This window comes from Vicia villosa, linkage group LG6, assembly GCF_029867415.1.
Source record: "Vicia villosa cultivar HV-30 ecotype Madison, WI linkage group LG6, Vvil1.0, whole genome shotgun sequence".
Lineage (NCBI taxonomy): Eukaryota > Viridiplantae > Streptophyta > Magnoliopsida > Fabales > Fabaceae > Vicia > Vicia villosa.
In genome coordinates, this window is record NC_081185.1 from 137,314,497 (window position 1) to 137,319,546 (window position 5,050).

The window sequence follows — 5,050 nt, forward strand, 5'->3', positions numbered from 1 at the left end:
ATATCAAACTTTCGAGGACGCTCTACGATAACCTGGGGGCAAGGATTAGTCCAACTGGGGCAATATCCTGAACAAAGAGGCATAACTACGATGGAGGGAATTCGACATATGTTAACTCCACACCAAGGGGCAAAAGGGTCATATGTTCTCCTTATGAATCTACAAATTCTAAAGGTTACGAATGGTGTGTTACTATCCTTAATAAAAGCAAAAGAGGTTCAGTCAAAGGAAACTCATGAAGTTCCGATACGGCGAAAACCCACTGCTGACGGTTTATTCTCTACAAGTTTGACATGTCCAAAGCAGAATTCGAGGTTACCCTTTTACTTCTACAATTCTAAAGAGCTAAGGAGTAAAACAAGATCAGTGGATCTACAAAGGAGATTATCCCTAGGATCAATAGGTGTTTACCGTGCTCACAATTTCAACCCTACAATCGCTAAGTGTCGCTCAGGATAAAAACTGTACCTTCGGATTAGCAATTCTAATGGGATGACCATGCAGGTTTTGGAATCAATTCATTCATTTCATTCACTCACTACTATGACTTTCCAGTCACACACTCCTATTTTTAGGGTTATTAACAAACTTGAGGGAGAATGACGAATACAAAAACTAAGTCCAGCTAAATATATGCTTTCAAGGTAAGACCGAGCCGAGGATGTACAGGCATTGTTTCCATTCCCAAATAGTGGAGATATAAGGATGTTAATCCCTCGTCACCCCCTCGAGCCAGGAGTTGGAGTTTTCTTCTACTTTTTAAAAGAACCTTGATTTTAACCAGGGGCAGGGTAGATTTCAATTAATTCAATGGGGTATTTTGGTTGTCAAGAGAATCAGTCAATCCAAGCAAAGGATCAAGCAAATAAAAGGTTCAAGCATATTTTCTTCCTCGCATTCATCTAAGATTGAGGAAAGCAATGGAGATAACATTCACAACAATCTTCTTCCTCATTACATCATTCAAGATCGAGGAAGTATTAAAGGCGAAGCTTACAAATCAAAAATCGACATGGCAGTCACAACATGCAATATCCAAGGATCAAGTACTTCAAAAGGAGCATTCAAAAGAAAAAGGAGAAAAACGCCCGCTAAGTCAAAATGGAAAACTCCATGAAAACAAAAGAATGACTTAGGCAAAAATTAGGGCATCCCGATGGATCAAACTCAAGAGAGTTGGTTCATGCAAAAATAAGGGATAAAAACAAAGGCGAAATACAAATGATAATCTTATGACTGCCAAACCATCAAAACTTCACAACAATGCTTGGATCTTTACAATATTTTTTATCAAACGCTTGGGTCTTTGTTAAAGGCTTCTGCTCAACATCAGAACTGATTCTCTTACAAACAAGGCACATCCATTGGATTAGGCGAATTTTTAGGATCTGGAGAACATCAAGGAGAAAGGGGTGGGTTAAATAAAATTTCGAGCCTTATATCCATTGTTTCTTAAAACATGAACCAGGCCAAGTTACAACAGTTAAAAGTCCTAATTGAGGCAAGGTTAACTATGAAAGCATATTAAGCAGGATTTGTTATACTGACTCCTATGTTTGTTAAAACTATTCCTAACCAATGTGCTTCTTCAAGCATTCTTTTCAAAACAATCCAGTCCTAATTCATAACGGACTTCGATTTCAAAACTTGCATACGCATCGCATTGGAGTTACTTCTCGAGGGGTACAACGTCATTTACGAGTATACACTTAGCATTGAGGAAATCTCGAAATTGGTTTAATCAAAGGTGATCATTTCTAATAAAGACCCTGGAGTCGGGGGAACCACATATAGGGGGTTCTCCTAAACAGGGGCAAAAATTTCAAGGAGCACAGGGGCATACAATCGAACATCCTATTAACTAGGGGCAGTCTTCCTAAGGATCAATCGACTCGGGGAACACCTCGAAGCAATGACAAACAGGGGCATGTCAAACATGGGAAGAATTCAAATTCTAAAGGATAGAACACCATGGATGACCCTCCATATCCTGGAAATCAGGGACATACCCTTTAATCTAAACGTCAAAGCATGACAAGGTTATTGCTCGGGGTACTTCCTTCATGGCTTGGAGATCATAGACATCTTTTTCCACTAAACATTGGGGCACTGGATATCAAATCCATAAAGTAAACAATTCAAAAGGTTAAAGGCGTGGAGTAATTCAAAGGGGCAAACTGGGGCAAGGCACACAACAAAAAAAAGGGTGTTCCCACACTTTACAGATCTTTCTCCTAACTACGATCTTCAAAAACAGGGATTGGGAAATCGCGCTAGCATCCAACAACCATCCAACATCGGCGAGCTATATACGCTTGGTTATCAACAACATATCATTGGGGCATCATGCAAATACATACAAATCATGCATTACATTGCACCACACTTTTTCAGGTAGTCTTGTTTAAGACAAATCTTACAGTCCTTTTCTAAGAAACTTTTCTAGGTAGTCTTCTCTAAGACAATCATCGCCCTTTCTAGGAACCTCTTCAGGTAGTCTTCTTCAAGACGTTACTTTTCTAAGTTCCTTTTCAGGTAGTCTTTTTCAAGACGTTCCCTTCTTTCTAAGTTCCTTTTCAGGTAGTCTTCTTTAAGACATTACTTTTCTAAGCACCTTTTCAGGTAGCCTTCTTCGAGACATTCTTGTCCTAAGCACCTTTTCAGGTAGTCCCTTTCAAAAAAAAAAAAACAATTCGTCATCCCTCTCAGGAACCTCTTCAGGTAGTCTTCTTTAAGACATATTTCAACCTTTTCAGGTAGTCGTCTTTAAAGACATTCTTCATTCCTTGCTAAGAACTTTTTCAGGTGGTCTTCTTCAAGACAAATTTCTATCTACTCCAAGAGCCTTTACAGGTGGTTTTCTCTAAGACAAATTGCTACCATTTCGATAAATCATTTCAGATAGTCTTCTTTAAGACAAACATTCACTTCCATTCCAAAAAGACCTTTTCAGGTAATCTTACGGAAGACATTACTTCGTTCCACTCATTACGTCAACCAAGCATACGCATATGCATAAGCATACATAAACATTACAAAGCCAGCATAAGCATAGTCAGGGTATAAGTGCAAGCATGGAGTAAACAAGTTCAAAGGGTTTGAGGAGATAAAACCATGAGATTGCATCAGCATTAGCATACATGCATACGCATTAGCATTAGCATATACATATCACAAAAGCCCAATTTTTATTGGCAATCCAAACCATTACAAAGTCCAGTTCCCGTCTGGTAGTCAGTCCTCGTCTGACCGTTTCATCAGTATACATACAACATATACATGTGTAAGCATTCACACATACACATTATACAAACAACAGGGGCATGTGCATAACGCATAAGCATGATGCATACGCATTTACAAAACAAAATTCTACATAGGTAAATTTCGCGTCAACACTCGCGAATAACCCTATTGGTGGTACAGGTAAATTCTGCGATAACACTCGCAGATAACCCTGATAACATAGGTAAATTTCGCGACAACACTCGCGAATAACCCTATTGGTGGTACAGGTAAATTATGCGATAACACTCGCAGATAACTCTGATAACATAGGTAAATTTCGCGACAATACTCGCGAATAACCCTATTGGTGGTACAGGTAAATTCTGCGATAACACTCGCAGATAACCCTGATAACATAGGTAAATTTCGCGACAACACTCGCGAATAACCCTATTGGTGGTACAGGTAAATTCTGCGACAACACTCGCAGATAACCCTGGTAACATAGGTAAATTTCGCGACAACACTCGCGAATAACCCTATTGGTGGTACAGGTAAATTCTGCGATAACACTCGCAGATAACCCTGATAACATAGGTAAATTTCGCGACAACACTCGCAAATAACCCTATTGGTGGTACAGGTAAATTCTGCGATAACACTCGCAGATAACCCTGATAACATAGGTAAATTTCGCGACAACACTCGCGAATAACCCTATTGGTGGTACAGGTAAATTCTGCGACAACACTCGCAGATAACCCTGGTAACATAGGTAAATTTCGCGACAACACTCGCGAATAACCCTATTGGTGGTACAGGTAAATTCTGCGACAACACTCGCAGATAACCCTGGTGACATAGGTAAATTTCGCGACAACACTCGCGAATAACCCTATTGGTGGTACAGGTAAATTCTGCGATAACACTCGCAGATAACCCTGGTGAAACAGGTAAATTCTGCGATGATATTCGCCGATAACCCTGTCGGTGCAGGTGAACTTGCTAGAATTATAGCAAGCAATCCTATTGGGGTACAAACTGCGATGTAACTTGCCAGAACTATGGTAAGTGAGAGGTACAAACTGCGATGTAGCTTGCCAGCACTATGGTAAGTGAGGGGTTCACAAACTACGAAGACTTACTAGAACTATAGTAAGTAGGGGTTCACAAACTGCGGAGGCTTGATGACCATAGCGAGCCAATTACACAACCAATAGAAGGTCCTCGCTATTCCTTTTCAGGAACCTTTCCAGGAAGTCTGCTTCAAAACGTATTCCATCCTTTCTAGGAGCTTTTCTAGGCATACAAGGTTTTTCAAATGATTCCTCAACTGGGTTTATCACGTTAGTCCCTCGGCAGTGATCTTCTCCAAGACATTAGCAATAACACACATAGGTTTTATCTTTCTTTTCAGAATTTCTAACATTTTTCAACTAACATAACTAACAATCATACATCATTCAACTAACATACCTTATTCATACATAGAGCATACACATACATGGCTCTCATTTATTTTGGGAAGTTCACTGCATCATACATCACATGCATCATAACATTGCATAAAACTCAGGTTGCCTTTTTAGGCCGTACTACAATCAAAGCAAGTGGTTCCTTTTGAAAGCATTTGCTTCACATTCTGAAAAATGATATTTACCTTGGGTGACATCTCTAAGCCCATCTCCTACAGAACTTCTTCCCAACAAGTGCAAATTTCGGGGCATTCAATATTCAATCCTCTTCTACCTTTAGATCACGATAGGCAGACGTGCCTATCTGCCTCTTCAGGTTTAAGAAGATTGAATAGGGGCAGCTGTCA